The following is a 19,402-nucleotide window of genomic DNA, read 5'->3' as shown; positions in this document are numbered from 1 at the left end:
GCTCTGTCAACTCCTCCCATTGTATGGTTATAATCAAGTATAACTTCTGGCTTCAGGGTTTCTATGCCCATTTTGTCAATGAATCGCGCCATTTCAGCACTATGTACTGTAGATAGAACCGTCACCAGTTTTTTGTCCATCCACTGAACAGCCAAGCACTTGCCCCTTTGAAAGGCAACCATCTCGCCTTTCTTGAGCTTTGCCTTGGCGAAACCAGGCGGAAGGTCTTTGCGAGTGGCTCGCGTCGTGCCATAGATGTCAGTTGATCTCTTCAAAAGAAAGTCAACCAGTTCTGGTGAGGTGTAGAAGTTGTCAGTTGTGACGCAGTAGCCTTTGTCTAGCAGGGGCTCCAGAAGCTTCAAAACAACTTTCGTCGCCATTCCTAAGGTTGCTGCTTCTTCTGACGAGATCTCAATGTTCGTTTCTTTCCCTGTATAAATTACAGAGTTCCATATATACCCACTTGAAGATTCGCACAGCAAAAATGACTTTATGCCAAACCTCCCTCTCTTCAGGGGCATATACTGCTTCCAGCTGAGCCGGCCTTTGAAGAGCAGCAAGCTCTCGTCGACACTGACGTCCCGCTCCGGCACATACAATGTCCGGTATTTTTCAAGAAGTGCCTGATAAACCGGCCAGATTTTCCTCAGATGAGGTTGAGGGTGTCCTTCACAATTTTCGATTGTCGTGTTGTCGACAAAGTGCAACATTCTCATTATTAGTTCGAAGCGGTTTCTGGACATTATCTCGCCAAAGACCGGAGTCTCAACCAGCCGATTTTTAGACCAGTACATCCTTTCATTTGGTTTTTGCACAATGCCTTGCAGCAACAGGAGGCTCAGAGAAACGCGAAGTTCTTCTCGCGTAAGTGCATACCATTTTCGGAAGCGAGAATGTTGTCCCAGCTTGCTAGAATTCAGAAGCTGAGAAGCGTACCGGTTTGTCTCCACGACGATAACATCAAGCAGCTCATCATCAAAGTAAGCTTCAAAGAGCTCAAGTGGATGAGGGGGAGAGCTTACTGTGATCTTCAGTCCCGTGAAACCCCTGAAATCAAACAGTGGAGGTCTGGCTGGGATGTTGTCGAGGTCTATGCGAAACCATTCACGGGAGCTAGCCATTGTATCATCGCTACTGTCTTCTCCTTCAGAGTCACTGTCCGTAAAAACGTCATCACTGTCTTCTTCACTTGAAGAATAAAACACTACGGTGGCATCCTTATCACTCTCGCTTTCATCGTCTGAAGAAGGAAGATTCTCCGCATCAGAACGCCGCACGGATGAGGCCATGTTTGTAAAACGCGCGGGAAACAAGCGCACACATTCCGCCATCTAGTGTGCAAACTATAATTTAATACCACCGCCAATGACGGAACTTGCGGTGCTTAAACATAGATGGCAGCACAGGTTCCGTAAATCCCCGTTTGACGACCCGGGCTCGTCAAAAGCCTGTAGGAGCATTGCGGAAAACTCATGACGACCACAACTCGTCATAAGCAAAATAGTGGCAACTGCTCTTGACGAGCGCAGGTCGTCATAGCCCTTAAGGGGTTAAAGGAGCACTTTCTCGCCGCCGACATCGTCAGTGAGAAGGCTTCTCTTCAGAAAAAAAATGAAAACACACCGCCACGGGAAGGTTCCGTCCTTCAAAACATGGCGGACAGAAGAGGTGGTCCAAAACAACAAAAGTGTATACCCAGCATGCCCAGCGCGCACTGCTCAAGGTTGCCAGGCCACGGAGAAAAAAGGCCAAACTTGTCAACTTTGGCACTGCTGCCCCACTGGCTTGGATTGGATCTGTCCCCGTTGGCTGTTTGTGCCAATTACGATGAGCTGAGTGCGCGCTCCGCACCGGGGAACAAGTCGCGAGTCATTTTCCTTTACTGGGTTCTCATTTTGGCAACATTCCCTGACGATTCCCTGATTTTTCCCGGCGTGTATCATTTCCCTGACAATTCCCGGTTGCTAGACACCCTGACCAGTACTACCTAATGCTACCTGCAGCAACATGCATTCCAATGCTTCGGCTACCACACTTCTGTGAGCTTTGAATTTTTGTCATAAGGAGATGGTTCTTATTTTTCACGAGAATGGAGATTCTAGTTCTTGAAAACGTGGCAAGGAGTTTGTCCGATATGCAGTGTCATGTAGGGAAGCAATTGCCCAAGTACAGGGAACTTTGAATGGTACTCTGAAGTTTAGATGCAGAAACTCTGTTTGCAATCAATGCATCTTCATTTAAGCACACATAATTTTCAGCAGCCTCTATTAACTGCAAGACAGCTGGTGATGGGACTGTCAATGCCGGCTTCTCTTTGTTGTAGCACTTCAGCATTCTGAGCTAGTTTTCCTCGGCTGAGCTTGTGATCGCTTCAACACAGGCTTGACAGGAGTTTGCCTTCTTCACTTGTGCAACAACATAACCAGCAAGGTACTCCAAGGATTCATGTTTTAAGTCTTGAATATCAAGGAGGTCAGACGGAAGAACAACATATATTTTGCTTTCATTTGGTTTGTTGTCATCGGCCTTGCCAGTCAAGAGAAAGCAGTCTTCTTCAGTGTAGGTGCCGTCCTTACTTGGCCTCAGAAACTGGGCTATCGTAGCAGCTCGAAGTGAAAACTTGAATTCAAGTACACGAGGCACCGGGTTCTTACACCTTAGTGTAGAGAAAAGATTCTCTAGGGCATCTTGGCCGAAGCTGCTCAGGAGCAGAAAGTTATAAAGTTGTACTTTTCAAGAAACAGTGCCTGCAGTAGCAACACTGATGTTGTCGCTAGGATAACGCCAGTCTGCACTAGTTTCCAGGTGGCTTTTTTTCATCACCAATATATATTTTTTCAAATAGTGCAATTGTTTCTTCAAGAAACTGAAGGGCCTTTCCATACTCAACATCATCAAAATGGCTCAAAACCAGTTTTGTTGTTCTGAAAGTCATGAGTCTGAACCATCGAAACATCATCTCAAGAAATCATGCAGTTGTCAAGGCTGGTTTATCTAATGTTCCATTAAGCAAGCCTACTGCAGCAGCAGTGTCGCTGTTGATAAGGCTGAATGCTGGTCCCACCTTCATTTTATCATAATGGCTGGGGTCAACTGAAGAAGTCTTCAGGTGGGGAGCTAGCTTTATTTATTTTTTATTTATTTATTTATTTAAATACTCTCAATGCCATTTGCGGCGTTACAGAGAGGAGTGGTTACAAGTTAGAGATGGCAGTCTTGAATGATGCATGATCAGGGTTGCTGGCGATGGAGGCAGGAAGGTGGTTCCATTCGGATGAAGTCTTCGGCACGTAGGAGTGGAAGTATATGTTGGTATGGCAGAGTGGCACATGGACTTTGAAGTTATGGTCGATGCGAGATGAAACGTAAGAAGGTGACGAGAACAATGTGCCCTTTATTTCAGGATTCATAAAAAAAATTTTGTGAAAGAGACAGAGTCGGGCCTGTTTCCTCCTGTTAGAAAGGGTAGGAAGGTCTAGGGAATTTTTAATTGATGAGATGCTAGCGGTACGGGAGTAATTAGCGACAATGAAGCGAGCTGAGCGATTTTGGATGGCTTCCAGTGCATTAACAAGTGAACAAGAATGAGGATCCCAGATTGATGAGGCGTATTCGAGTTTAGATCTGACTAGTGTTTTATAAAGAAGAAGTTTTAATGAAACAGGTGCTAATGAAAAGTTACGGCGCAAGAAGCCGAGAGTGCGGTTAGCATTGTTAATCACATAACTGACATGATTATTCCATGTTAAATTGTTATCTATGTGAACACCAAGATATTTGTAAGTATTGACAGACGACAACAGAAAATTAGAAATTGAATAAACAGGGCTAGTGCAGTCAGTACTTCCTCGAGAGATCCTCATTATTTTGCACTTGCCAATATTTAGTTTCATTGACCAGAGTGAGCACCAAGATGTAATGTTGTCAAGATCAGATTGAAGTAGTGATGAATCATGAGAGTTAGTTATTATGCGGTAGATGACACAATCGTCGGCAAATAGCCTGATTGTTGATGTAATGCTGGATGGAAGGTCATTAATATAAATTAGAAAGAGTAAGGGTCCAAGGACAGAACCTTGCGGCACACCAGAGATTACTGAACAATTGCGTGAGTCATGATCGTTAGCTGTTACATGTTGGGTTCTGTTAGATAAGAAGCATTCGATCCATCGTAATGTGTTTGAGTCAATATTTAGCATGCTTAGTTTTAGTAGGAGTAAACGGTGAGAAACGGTGTCAAAAGCTTTTTGAAAATCAAGGAAAATGCAATCGATAATGGAGCCAGTGTCAGAAGCTGAAAATAAGTCGTTGGTGAAGAGAAGTAGTTGGGTTTCACATGAGTAGTGTTTCCTAAAACCATGCTGACTGTTGTGAAAGAAGTTATTTTCTTCGAGAAATATAATTAAGTTAGAATAGATTATGTGTTCGAGAAGCTTACATGGAATACTAGTCAAAGTGATGGGCCTGTAGTTAGAAGGATTAGATGAGTCACCTGGTTTAGGCACAGGAACCACCTTCCCCGCCTTCCAGTCACTGGGCAATGAGGCATTTTGTAATGACTGTGAAAAGAGCTGTGAAAAAATGACTGAACAATAAGTGGCAGTTTGTTTGAGAAATTGGGGAGCGATTCCATCTATGCCAGGTGCCGAGGCTTTCATTTTTAATATGAGGTGAAATAGCCCCAATTGATCAATGATGATTGGTTCCATTCGGGGATATCCAGGATCGGCTTGAATTGGTAAATGATTGGAGTTGTCAACGGAAAATGATTTTTTAAATACGTCTTGCAAAGCCTCGCAGCACCTGTCACTTGCAATCGCCAAACCAAGTTCGTCACAAAGATCAATGTTCTTATTTTTTGGACCATTTACTAGACACCAAAACTTACGAGGGTTAGACTGTAGAAGAGAGGGAAGGGTATCGCTGAAGAAACTATGTTTAGCAACTGCATAAGCTTTTTTGTATTCTAATGTTGCGTTGTGATAAGCCGCCCATCTCTCCGTGGTGTCAGATGATGAAGCGCTGCGGTAAAGTCGTTTTTTTTTATTACGTAAGCGAAGAAGTGCTGATGTGAACCACGGAGAGCGGAACGCCGTTCGAACAGTTCGTAAAGGAACATAACAATCTATAAGTGAATTAAACTTATTTTTGAACGATACCCAGTTCTCCTCTACAGTGTTATCAGCGGCACATGCAATGTATTTTTCAGTGAAAACTTCCAACTCAGTACATATAGATGCATAATCAGCTTTCGCATAATCTTTTATAACTTTAGTTGCGTGCATAGGACGCTGTGGTTGCATTGCGCAGGTGAAGTGTACAATGCGATGATCACTAAGCCCGGGTAGGTAGTGAATCGATGAAATGACCGAAGGATTAGTTGTGAAAACCAAATCAAGTATATTTGAAGAAAATGCTGTGATGCGCGTGGGTTCATGGATTACTTGGGTTAAATTAAAATCATTGCATATGTTTAAAAAGCAATTACCTTCCGCTGAAAGACAGCTAGCCGTTCCATCCCCACTGCCCCAAGTAACTTCTGGGAAATTAAAATCGCCCATGACAAATATATGAGAATTTGGGTACCTGACAGAAACTGCGTGCAAACAGTCATGGAAGTTTTCGCAAAAGTCTGAGGGGCAGCGAGGCGGTCGGTAGCAAACGCACAAAATCACGTCCTGATACGCAAATCGAACGCACGCGCATACAATTTCTAGTGGCGAACTTATGGGAACAATATGAGAGGAAAATCTATCTGATATCGCGATAAGAACACCGCCCCCTGTTCTTGTTATACGATCTGATCTGTAAAAATTGTAGGTGTTTTTGCAGTGTAAAACCTCAGTGTTGCGAATTTTACTTGACAACCAAGTTTCTGTTAACACTACTATGTCCGCAGAACAGTCATCAATTATAGAAGATAACTCGTCACGTTTACTTAGCACACTTCTAATATTTGTAAACAAGACTGAAACTGGTTCAAGTGTTGCGGCACGTTTAGTAGGTTGGGATTGCTAGGAAGAGGGAAGAACACTGCTAGGAATATTGGTACTTGAAGGGGAAAGTGAAGAAGTAAATTCACGGGTAAGTTCACAAACGCTGTCGGTTTGACTGCAGTAAACGAAGCATTTTTTGTTAATGAATAACTTGTTGTAACGCACTGCAAACTGTTGACCAGTCGACTTTCCGTACTCGTACAATTTTTTACGCGTGTTCCTAGTTTCTTTGCAAAAATCTTCACTTAAGCTGACACCGATACCTTTTAATTTGGCCTTATTTGCCATAATGCTTTCCTTAACCTTAAAATTAGAAAGCTTTACAATTACAGGACGGCACTTCTTATTTGCGTATGAACCAAGCCTATGCGCACGTGAAATGGCATCGGTCGGCAGTTGGAGACCTAGAGTGGACATAATCTCGCGAACCTTATCTTCGGACTGCGACCATGTTTCGGCTGCAGCATCAGGTATTCCGAAGAATAGAAGGTTTTCTCGCCGTGACCTATCCTCGAAATCATCTAGGCGTGAACGTAATTCAGCGTTAACCCCACGAACAGTATCACTTATAGTTTGCTGCAGGTTACTTGGAGGCATTTTGTCGAAGGAATTTACACGAGCTTCTACAGCAACCAATCTTGAGTTAATATCTGACACAGTTTGCTCCAAAATCGCCTGACTGGACTTCAATTCATCAAGAACTGTTTTTAATTCTTTATGGCGTGCGTCAACGTGCGCATTAATTGCCTTCACGACTTCAGCCAGCTCATCAGGAAGACTAGAAGAATTATTGGGACCTGGATTGGATTCGACGTCACCACTCAAAAGCAATAGTTTCACAACATGAACACATTCGCAAATACATAAAAAAAAGTACACTTGGGCATGGTACAAGCAGCAGACACAGGTTGTTTGACTTTTTAGAGTGGCATGAGTGAAATTTACCAACCTGGAGTAGAAGAAAAAACGGGTTCTTAGTCGACTGCATAGCTGCTGCTCGACCATGCCCACTGAAGTCGCGCGGGGGATGACGGCTGTTTATAAACTTGTGGCTGGGTGATGACGATGCTGATGAGCATTCGGAGATTATCGGAGTGACAACAGGCAGGCTTGTTGTGCTATCAAACACGGGGCACTGCCAAGCATGATTCCAAGCCGAAGAAGAAGACTGCAGAAGCGTTGGCGGTCCGCCCTGAACAACATGCACCCGTGACGCAAGGCACCACGAAGAGAACCTCGCCGTGTCGCTCCAGTTGGAAGCGCCCTTCGAAGGTAGGTGAAAGCCGTCCGTTAGAGCTTCTTTGCAGGGGGCGGAAGCCAGCATCGTCAGCAACTGGAGTAGAAGAAAAAACGGGTTCTTAGTCGACTGCATAGCTGCTGCTCGACCATGCCCACTGAAGTCGCGCGGGGGATGACGGCTGTTTATAAACTTGTGGCTGGGTGATGACGATGCTGATGAGCATTCGGAGATTATCGGAGTGACAACAGGCAGGCTTGTTGTGCTATCAAACACGGGGCACTGCCAAGCATGATTCCAAGCCGAAGAAGAAGACTGCAGAAGCGTTGGCGGTCCGCCCTGAACAACATGCACCCGTGACGCAAGGCACCACGAAGAGAACCTCGCCGTGTCGCTCCAGTTGGAAGCGCCCTTCGAAGGTAGGTGAAAGCCGTCCGTTAGAGCTTCTTTGCAGGGGGCGGAAGCCAGCATCGTCAGCAACTGGAGTAGAAGAAAAAACGGGTTCTTAGTCGACTGCATAGCTGCTGCTCGACCATGCCCACTCAACCAGGCTTAGTGTTGCTCTGCATTGCTGTCTATCTCGATAAGCTTCTTTATAGGCTCGATGGGTATTTCATTTCCCGGCAGATTGTTTTTTTTTCACTACTTCTTCGGGCAAGTATATCTTCTGGCCCTTAGTTAAGTGGCTCCTCAGGTTCTTAAGGAGATGAGGAACACCAGCCATGGAAAAAAGTTGCCTAGATGCATCACATGGGTGGGGACACGAGGTTTTAGGCTTGCTGTGCTTGCCTACAATTATACCGAACAGTTTCCAGACGGCTTGGGTCCCCCCTCTCATGTCTGTCACCACAACATCTACTTTCAGAGAAATTGCCTCACATGCTTTTATGATGACAATGATTATATGCTTAACTGTTTTGGCATGGAATGAATTTCCAGTCAAATGGTAAGCAACTGTTTGCTTCCAACGGGTTGTTATCCCACCGAGCATAAATACCAGCCCATGAGTGGCCAAACAGTCGGGTGGCAGTGTTCCGTCTGCAAGAGGTATAGTTGGGGCTCCAAGCACTGTTCCCGAGGATGGGTTGTACACTAAGCCTGGTGCAAGCTGCATCTCATCGAGCATTAAAGTGGCTTGCCGCTCCTCTGGTGACATGAGGCTAACCTGTGGAGTGGAAAGATTTAGTTAGGCGATGCAAACAGCGGTGCTATGGTAACAAGACAGGTCAAGGGTCATGAGGACCTGTCTGTGCACTTACCTTTAGTGCGAGAGACGCCATGATGTCCTCCAGCAAACCTGGTGTGAACTTGTACCCTTCCAAGTGACGATGTAGGGTGCGTTCTGTTGGCAGAGGTTGTCCAAGCTCCCTGACTGAGTCATAGCCACGTGCTCCACGGGAAAGTCTCATTTTCAATGCCTTTATAACAGTCTTCTTAGTCCATCGAGTCCCCTGCATTGTTGCCATCTTCAGACATTTAATTTGGTCTTCATTCAAGTATTTGTTTAGTCCTGCGACAAGGCGCTTATTTGCAGTTAGTGCCTGGAAACGCTGCCTCTGAGCAAGTTGAAGCTTCCGTCGCGTCGCCTGAAGTTCAATTTCAAGCTGGGCCACCCTCTTCTGTACAGCTGCTTGTATCAAGTGGCCTGAAATAGTGCACCGAAATTAGGTCTAAAGCAGTTGTCAATGCTAAACAGGCAAGACCGGGGGCTAGGTGGTGCTTCATATTGAAGATATCACGCTGATACAGAAAGCGCATGCACGGAACAGCCTGTTTGCTGTTCTCTGTATGTGTATTCTTTATCAGTGAGATATCTCCCCTAGTTTTAAATAGCATTGTTAAGAATGCGTTGCTGACACCAAATGACCTGCATGAGAGCAGGGAAGCGCAACACAAAAACATCAGATAAGCGCAGGAATATCTAACATTCCCGCATGTTTCTTTTCCCTTGTTCCCTTCATGCAGTTCATTTTTTCTCACTCTGCACGAGTTGCACACAAATCGGTACTGTTACGGGTATAATGTATTGCGATTTACGAAACAAAGGGCCTCGACCTCCTAGTAGCATGGAAACTTGCATTGAAAGAAAGGTTGTGTCAGCTTCCGTAAGTATGTCGCTATGTGCAAAAGAGGCATTGAATGATGGCACACAAAAAAATTCGAACAAAACTGTTAAACTCACCAGCCTGTGTACTTTCTGGCTGGAATGGAGCAGGGATCTGTAGGTCTAGTTGCATATCAGGAACATCTGCGTAGAGCACAAAGCAAGTTGACAACCAGCAATGTAGAGAGGCATTGGTATCTCACATGGGGAATACACATGCTTTGGGCCACACAAAATATCTGCCTGTTTGCTTGGATCAGCTGTAGACACAGCTTTATTAGACGTGAAGGTAAGTTTTAACCATATTTTGCAACATAAAAAAAGATTGTAAATTACAAAATATAAAATATCTCTGTGCTCTCTGCACGGCATATATCGTCTGTATGTGAACGGATGAAGAGCATAAGCACGCAATTTACCAGCCGATGAAAAGGTAGGAGCCCACAGACGGGAGAAACTTGCCATTCTCAGTGTCGACTGGCTGGTGTTCGACATCGTCCTGTGTGTTTTGCTTGACTTTGGGGTCATTTGGGTAGGATACATGACCATAATGACAAATGATAACTCAAGGATTGTTCTCATTACAATAATCAAATTTGACTTGAATGCTGTGAATAGCATTCGAGATCATTTGTCCTAATGAACACCCTGAACATACCAGTACTTCCCACTGTTGTCCTTTTAGGGGGTGGCTCGCGTGGCTTTGCAACTGGTCGATGCAAAAAGATGCTTGGCGTCGCAAATGGCCTTAGCTTCTTTTCACCCGTATTCTTGAGAATAATCAGCTCAAACTGGTCTTCTGTGAAATGATCCTGTAGCAGAGTTGGAAGCGACTTTCTGAACATGTTGTAAAACGAAGTTAACGTGCGCAGAGATAGAGAACTAGAGATAGTAGAACTCACTGCTGAAATTTATGAATGTTTATCGCTATAACAGTAATAATAATTGCTGGGGTTTTACGTGCCAAAACCACGATATGAGTAAGAGGCATGTCGTAGTGGACTGCTCTGGTAATTTCGCGACTACTTGGGATTCTATTACGTGCACTGAATACGCGCCGTACACGAGCCTCTAGCATTTCACCTCCATTGAAAATGCGACCGCCGAGGACAAGATCGAAGCGCGTCTTTCCGGTCAGCAGCCGAGCACCGTAACCGCAGTAACTGCCATACCACGACGGCGGACAAATTTAGGTCGCATGCAACACAATGTGGATATCTGTCAGCGAGTTAGTGCGCTTCCCTCGCTTTATTTACTCTCATGCTAGGCTCGTAGTGCATGACCTACGTCAGCGGGTTCATAAAGCACTAAAATGAGTAATCTCGACAAATGTGGGCCATCAAAACCAGCGCGCACGAATGAAATGCTATTGCAGCTCGGTACATGCACGCGTATGCTTTTTCTTGCGCCTTTGTGTCGCGTTACTTACCTCGCCTAGTCGTGCAGTGGCCGACGGTTCGAAGTCTTTTCGTCCAATTCTGTGCAACCACACTTTTCTTCTGGTTAGGTTCTGCTTGCCCCGCGGGATGCAAAATAACTTTTTGCCGTCTTCCGTCCGGTTTCGGTGCCCAAACGCACAGCAGCACGGCATATCGGACCTTCCTGAACTAAATCACTGCACAACAGGCATAGCGGAACAGGCGAAGCGAGCGCTCTCCTCCCGGACCGCGGGAACCTTCATGACGTAGCAAGGTCACGTGTCACAGATCAGCCTATCGCAAGCGCCGTCGGCTTCATGAAAGCTTTTCGATACATTTGAATTTATTGAGGGACTTTAGAGTTGTTCGAGACCTGCAACTGTACACCAGTGTTTCGGAGGCTATGCAAAGTGTGGCGTTGTTGCACCGTCCGCCACAGGTGGTGCTGGCGACCGAGAACATTCTAAAATGAAGGAGGGAAAGGGTGTAGCAGCTGTTATTCTTTTCATGCGCCAGGCATCTTTCTAGAGGAGGTGTTGTTAGTGCGCAATGGTCCCCTCTTCCGTGTGCGTCAAGGAGCAAGCAGCGTGAAGGCGTTCGACAGCTTCCGGCCATGGACGCGGCAAATTCTCGAAACCTAGCTCGTGACCAGCGCGCTCGTGAAGGTGCGACTAGGAAGTTACTTGTATCATTTCAGCGCGACTTGGACGAAGACAGGAGATGCATAAAACACATACGAGCGCTCGTCTGTTTTATGAGTAAGAGGCATGTCGTAGTGGACTGCTCTGGTAATTTCGCGACTACTTGGGATTCTATTACGTGCACTGAATACGCGCCGTACACGAGCCTCTAGCATTTCACCTCCATTGAAAATGCGACCGCCGAGGACAAGAAAATGGACCGCGTCTCCTGTCTTTGTCCAAGTCACACTGAAATTATCCAAGTAACTTCCTAGTCGTCCAAGTCAAAGAGTTATTGTGACTAGGAAGGCTGGAGTGTACTAGAATATCGTGGTATGGCCGTGGCCGTCGAAGTGCGTACTGTTCGGCGCGAATAGAATATAAATTCGCAGCAAGGATTTGCTCGTGTATCCGCGCATCGTTGAAACGAAAAGCGAGCGGTACGACCAAGCAGATAGCATTGCCTGCACCTCCGCACTCGAATCAACAGCGCACGCTAAGCTCTACACACGAGGCAATACAGTTTTTTCCCTCACCCGACCTCGCATGTTTTCAGACACCACGTGTACGGCCAACACCACGTACGACTGGAGCTAAGTTCTGCCTAACTGCACATATGTGTGGTGTTTCAACGATTAATTTCGAGGGGGGGGGATGTCCTCCCCAGCCGGAGCGCAAGGGGCGTCAGGGTGACCCTCCCAAGATTTACGCCACTGCTGGCGGCTGCCCGTTATCCTGAAACATGCCCTGGAAATTAACCAGACATGGGAGAGATGAAGCACCCTTTTTCGAGAGGCTTCCGATTAGGGCTACCTTTGACGGCAGCCAAAATGTCACGCAAGCAGACAAGCAACTACGTCTACCAATATTAAGTGCTATCGGCAGGGTAATGTCTGCAGTTAAAATTGCATGGTAAAATAGTGTTAACGCTGATGTATTTATTGCAAACTAGCACAGCCTGTGCACCTTTGCATTATTCTGCCACGCAAACCAGTTGAACTTACGAAATTTGCAGATGTCAAGACCACCAGGATCCTGTGGCATCTGTCTGTAAATGTGCACAAAAGTGAGAGGGGGCAAATAGTTTTATTGACCTTGGTTACTTTGGAGTTATCAAAAGTACCCCAGGCACATGGCATTCATTTGGCAGGTGCTATTCTTAACAGGCTGATGGCTGAACTTAATCAGAGACCACAGCTTCTTTGCAGCTTCCTTGGTGATCCCAGCACATGGCCTGAAATGAAGAGGGCTGTGCTGTGAAAATTATAGTAAACATACTATGCAAAAATAAATGAAGTGAATAAAATTTTGATTCAGGATGACAGCAACAGTTGTGGCCATTGATGATGAACTTCAAGAAAAACAACTTTACAACTGTTTATCTCAAAATTGTTGGAGATAAATGCATTTCATCACATTAATGTAGTGTTTTTTCATCAACTATAGAAAGGGGGTCTTATGCAAAAAAAAAATGAAAAGGAAAGAACCTATGTAGTCTTGTGGCTGAAACCTTTTTTCACACAGTGTAACATTTTCTATCAAAATATTAGCAATAAAGTTCCCAGAAAACATGCCCTCACCAGTGGAGCCACTCTAGGCATGGTCGCAGCAAACCATACTAGTCTGCCCATCGTCGATAAGCTCGAAAAGGCCACAACTCCACAGCCCTTTCTTCTTTACAGCAACTATGAACAAAAAAAGAGATTTTCAAAACGAGGCATTGAAAATGTTACAATAATTTACCCGAGGAAGTTAAAAGAGCCCATGCATCAGGACTGAAGTATTTTTTTAGTTAAGGCAAGGATACTCTGCAGTCTAGCAGAGCACTGGGGAGGACTTCTGGATGAACTTCCAGGTCATGCTCCTGTAAGATGTAGACACCATCTAGCACCCTTGGGCACAGGCCATCACCAATGAGGCCAGACAATATCACTGGGGAGAAAGTGCAATGAAAAAAAATCAGTTAATGCAAACACAGTGCCTAGAATAAATGCAAGCTTCAATAGCAGAATGCAGTCTTCCTTACATTGTGTTTGCGACTTCTCAGACAGCTGCTTAACTGGCACTGGTCTGCCATCATCTTGTTCGCTCAGTTGCTTTAACCTGCTTTGCAGCACCAGCTTGCTTGGACAGCCTCGACTCTTGACTAGGGGGAGTTTTATCTCGTTTACTGGGCTGGATGCGGTGCCCTCTTGGTTTGCAGAGCTTCTAGTCTCACGGCCGCTGATTGAGGGTCCCACAGAGCACTTTTTGTTCGCAGAGCTTCCAGTGTCATTTCCGCTCATCGAGGGTCCCGTGATGACACTGGCCTGACTCTGGTTGAGCAGCTTCTGTGCTCCATCAATATGCAGCGTATCTCCAGAGCCTACACCTTGGCAAGTGGAATTTTCTGGTGCTTGCACCTCGTCTTTTTCATGATTGCTCAGTGTCACCTCTTCCTGCCTTAGCCAGGCTGTGTTCAGACTCTAAGAAACTGAGTCGTGCCGCAAAGACGTCTGGCTGGGAGTCAGCCAGATTGTCTGCAATAGCTTTCAGCGTCCTCATTGCGTAATTTAAACGTTGGTTTCTATGCATTTTTTCAAAGGAAGGCCCTGGCATTGACATAACTTGCACTTTCGCAAAGCTGCCCGTCGTGGACTCCAAGTCAGCGTCAACTTCTTCATGGTTGTTCACTGCAGTGGTTCCAAGGAACTCCACCTGATATGATTTGAACCATCGCCTGCTGACAGCTTTCTCCAGACATGGTTTTATGTCAAATTTAGCAAAAACGGCAAGCATGTGCCGGCAAAGCAGCCTCATCCTTTTGTACGTGGTGCAGCTGCATGAATGTTTTTCAAATGAGACATCGTGCCAGACATCACTGGATGTAGAAAAAACGGCATAGCTGTGCGCTGATAACTTTTTAACCTCTCGAGGTTCATTGTGCAGTTTTCACCAGCTCACTGCTCAACAGCTTGCAGGCATACGGTGTGAGGACTTGGCGACACTGCTCCTGCACACCTTCATGTCCTTCATCGCTATAAAAGTCGCAGGTCTTTAGAAGGATGGTTTCGAGATGTGCTGCGTGTGACAAGCTTGTGGAGGCCACAAAGACAAACTTTAAGAGGCCACGAAGAGCTTCATGAAGCTTTGAAGACTATGAGAGAACATTTTTTATGTTCGCGTTGTGCGATTCAACGTGGTTGTTGGTATTGTTTCCTCCTGTAAACTCTTGATTGCAAAGGTGCCGTATCCACATCTTGGTGACGTTTGCCCAGTTTTTAGTGAAATAGCTGGTGGATTCTAAACTGGCGTACCTTCCGAATTCAGCTTTTGCTTCATCATATTTCTGTAGTGTGGGAGCATGCAGCATTTCACTAAAGCTGGCTAACATTTGATTGCGTTCATCTGGTGACTTTCCGAGCTGTGCGGCTCCAGTTTGAAAGGCTTTCTTTGCATGAAATTCGCACAGTTGTACAGCTGAGAAACCTGGGAAGGCTGCTTTGACGGCGTTCACTTCCGTAAAATCTTTGTCTATAATCACAACTTTTGTACTAAAAAACGTGTCTAAAAGATGTGTCACAACATACTGCTGCTCAGATGCCACAAATGCATAGGCGACCACATGACTCAAACCGGATCCATCTTGTACAACCATTGCAAACAGAGGCATGCGCAGCTTGTTGGTCCGGTATGTTGCATCAAGCAGGACAACTTCTGGGAAGCACTTAAACACCTGCTGCTTGTGCGGAGTTTGGAAAAACAGGATCTGTAGTTCCTTGTTTTCATCTGTTATGGGAAGCACTTTTGCACCATACTTTGCTTTCAAGTTGTTCATCTCCTGCAGCAACTGGATCGCCTCATTCTGTCCTCGCCGCGCACACTTCAGGTTCTGTATATCCTTGGCGATTACTGCTTTCCTTGCACGAACATAAATTAAAGAGAGAAATAAATGACAAATCTCGCAGAAAAAAATTCTTTCCTGTCGCAGCTTCTCCACGATGAGGCTAAGTCGAACATTCAGCTTTATTAGGGGTCGAACGAAATCGACCTCCTCCTTGTGCAGCTGGCGACACTCTCAGTACGCCTTATATGTTTCCGGGCTGACCTCATGGTTGTGCTCTAAGTTGACAACCGTGACCTTTAGTAGTTGGCTGGCCCGGCACGCCGTTATGATAATTTTGGCTGGGCAGTCCTTCTTCATAATCCTAGGAGAAATCTTTCTGAGTTTTACAGTTTCTGCTCTGACCTCATGGCTAAGGCGAGAGTGGAGGTGGTGGAGGCGCTTACCTTTGTTGCGGACGAATTCCAGTCCCCGTCTTTCTCACGACACCTCAGTGCTTGCAAACATAAGTTAGGTTCGGGAATTTTAACTTTGAGTCAAGCTTAGTTAGACTGGCAGAAAGCCGAGAATTCACGTCCGCAGTCTTGCTTGCCATTTGTGACAAAAAGAGTGTTTGTAGCGACTTGAAAGTTTCTGAATGCTCGATCAAACTCGACGTAGCTGTCAAACTTCGCATCAACATTTATGTCGTCTTCGAGACTGGCACGCTGCTTCGCGCACAGAAGAGGGGACCGTTGCAGACTACAGACACTCACCCAAAAAATCGGGGGAACGTACGTGAATGAGGAGGGATAAGTGAAGGCCACCGACTGGGTCCGCACTCTACTAACGCTACCACGAAAAAAAAACTGCTACTGCTGCTACCACGCTACCACTAAGACCACAACACTGCACAACACACACCACCACGTGAGCGCCATGTCAGCATGAGCTAACATGACCCGGCGCTAGATTGCGTTATACGCCGCGTCGTGTGTACAGCCTTTTCCGGTTTGCGCGCACGACTTTCTGCGTGCAGCATTGTGCTTTCGTCCCACGTGTTGCTCAACCCTTACTCGCGAGTTGGCACGTATGAGCGCCCATTTTAATAAGAATGTAAATTGGATAACTTGATGAAATCGCATGTTAGTGTTGGACACGACCGACGTTTGCGTGCCCAGCGTTGTGGTAAGCAAAATACGCACGGCGCGGCGACCTTTTGTCCTGCGGAATTCCCCCGACAGGTATTCATTGTTTTTTGAAGAAAGAGACCATTATGGACCATAAAGATTTGAATGTGTAAGCCCGTCAGTTTGCAGATGTTTTAGGAGAAACTTTTTTGGAACAACGTCAATACATTTGAAAATGGATGTGCGTATGTTTCCTTGCGGATGTGATTTGCTGAACCTAAGTGAATGATCAGGGCACTGCACCCTGCGCAAGTTTTGTCAATAATTATTTCATAACCCCTTTGCTGGAGGACCTTTGGAAAGATTGTGGATTATGCCAAAATTGTTGATGGGATAAAGCGCAGTGATGTTCGTAGCCATGACACGGTCGTGTTGCTAGGTAATAAAAGCCTATCCAGGCTATCTGCAGTTGTTTCATAGGTAAAATGAATAAACATGTGTTGCAGTGAAGCTAAGTATTGTGTTGTGTCACTTAAAGTACCCTTCTAAGGTCGTGTGCTTGCTTTCAACTGATAATGCATATTGTTCATGTGATGTCACTTTCGCCGTTGTCGCCCTCTCCCACGATGCCTGGGTACCTTCCCAGACTCAGACTGCATAGCGTTGCCGCCGTTCGTGCAAGCTTCCTACAAAACCGTCTTCATGCGGAAGAGACGAAAATGACGAGAGGCGGCACATACCGAATGAGCTGAAGCACAGTGCTAACGTAGTTTAAGTGAAGTTTATTTTAATACAGTGCACATATATTTCCTTAGCTTTCTCGCTTATCTTCCTCCATCTCTTCGCTGGTTTGCTGTCCACTTGAAAAAGCCATCACACCAGTGGTAGAGCATACTGGAAACAAATTGAATACATTAGACACTTTTGAAATAGCATACCCATAATACTGCGTACTCCATTTCTTTGAGCGTTGTCGCCGATTAGCGGTGAAATAATTTTTTTAGGAGATAGCGTTGGTAACCAAGCAGCTAGGGGTCCAGGCTCTTCGTTAACGTGGTTTACTTACGGTCTAGGTTGTTGCCCCGCTGATCGACGGCCTCGACATTTGTGGACTCCTCTTCGTTTTTGACGACCATTGCTTTTCCGGGATTCTGAAAAGAAAAGAAGAAATGTTGAGTGACCCTAATGTACGCCCCAGAGAACTAATGACATTACCTTCAAGTGAAGTTGCTTTTCAGTCGGTCTGTCAGTTTTCTTGATCTGCTGCTCGCGTAGCGCGCGCAATATATGTTGCTCCTCTATCTTCAGCCTGTTTATTTGTCGTTGAAAAAGTTCGATTGTTTCTAAAATAAGTTTCTCCTCCTCCTTGAGATACTCAAGCAAACGACGTTCTGCCATGGTGACTAATAAACGTGGAGCACGTTGTGGTGCACACGTATCCCGAAGGAGTACAGCCACCAGCGTGGGTCCGGTCTTAGCGAGCCGCAGGGCACGCGTTAACCGTCGTTGTTGCGGGAAACACGATACTGCTCAAAGTCGCAACACTTTATTGTGGCAACACCAAACGCAGTACAGCCCGTTGCAAAAGGCGCGGCGGGAAAGCAAATAGGCTTATCCACGCCACGGGCACAAAAGTACTACACAGGGTGCCACGAGCACGTCTCCGCGGTAAAGGTGATCCACGGAGACACCGGGACCAAGGCCCGGTTCTCGAGCGAGGGCAAAGGCACTCGCGTTGGCTTCGAAGGGAGACGGGTCGGCGTAGCTAGGCCACGCACTAGGACACCGTACCACCCCTCGGCCGTGCATACGCAGCGAGGCAACAAAAGGTGAGCGTACGCATCGGGCGCGAGGCACCGTCAGCGAAGTCCGACGAGCCCCGGGCGACGGGAGTCGACGGACGGAAAAGATTGCTTGGCTCACCGTTTCCTGTCCCGGAGTGTACTGCCTGCCCCTGACCAGTGTTGCCAAATGTCGGCCAGCAAAAATAGCTAGATGGCAACGTGAAAGTAGCTAGAAGTAGCCAAAAAATCTAACAAGGAGTTAAAAGTAGCTAAATATTTTTTGAAGCGCTTGTTTAACACATTCTGAGTGTACAAAGCATTCATTGACAGCTGTTTTATCTGAAAAGATGAAACGCAGCTCTCAAGTTATATTGTCCTGGAGGCAACTACGCAGAACATGTATGCACGAATAATAAATGTGCTCCTATAGTTAAACTGCAATAATTTATGGCTGGCGTAGTTTTCGCAATGAGTAAAGGCTTGCCCGCTCAGAAACGACGAGCTCCGAATGCATCAATGCTGTGTAAACCTGTTAAACATGAAATTAATGGGCGTAACCAAAGGCCTAATCGAAACTGAAATTCTGTTCGATATACAACTGTAAAAAATAAAAGAAACAAAAATCGCTTCGTTACAAAGAACTTCTTTAATCAAGTATAGAATTTTCAGTGCCTGTTTTATAGCCTAATACGAAGCATTTCTATATTGTTTTTTTTTGTTGCCATATGCAGTAGCGCGTGCACGGCCAGACAGATGAACACAAAATTATGTACGCAAGTGAGCACAAAACGAACGAAACAATCTAAAATAGCATTTTATGCACATAATGTACAAAAGAGATTTCAGCGCACTTCTAAAAGAGCAATCATCCACATTGGCGAATGAAAACAGAACCATCTTTTAGCAATTCCAGCAGAAGGCGTAGGGCAAAACAATTATAATCAATGATAGTACACACAAACAAACAGTCCTGCTGTACACACAGTTCTTCGATAATGTCTGCAGCTTGCAGAGTATCGTCCTCTGCCGTTGAGTACGATGCCATCGTACCGATTTTGGCCACCACATCACTTGGCAAGCTATATTCATGGCTTTTTTTTATGCCTCCGAAGCCGGTTCCTTACAGTTAGCAGGGCATTCAGTGTGTAAATGTCCAACCTATTACGACGCTTGCTCTTCACGATGCTCATATCGCTGAAGCATCTTTCTACTCCATCGTTTGAGAACGGCAACGAAAGCACTGTCAGTGAG

The 19,402-nt window shown here is 45.7% G+C and overlaps 1 long non-coding RNA gene across 1 annotated transcript in view; it reads left to right on the top strand.

Annotated features, from left to right (window-relative positions):
* The window catches only part of LOC142793090 (uncharacterized), an 87,980-nt gene that overhangs the window by 26,045 nt on the left and 42,533 nt on the right, over positions 1–19,402 (top strand). The gene's annotated exons all lie outside the window — the stretch shown is intronic.

Source organism: Rhipicephalus microplus, unplaced genomic scaffold (assembly GCF_043290135.1).
Source record: "Rhipicephalus microplus isolate Deutch F79 unplaced genomic scaffold, USDA_Rmic scaffold_274, whole genome shotgun sequence".
Lineage (NCBI taxonomy): Eukaryota > Metazoa > Arthropoda > Arachnida > Ixodida > Ixodidae > Rhipicephalus > Rhipicephalus microplus.
This window is presented reverse-complemented; position numbering and strand designations above follow the sequence as displayed.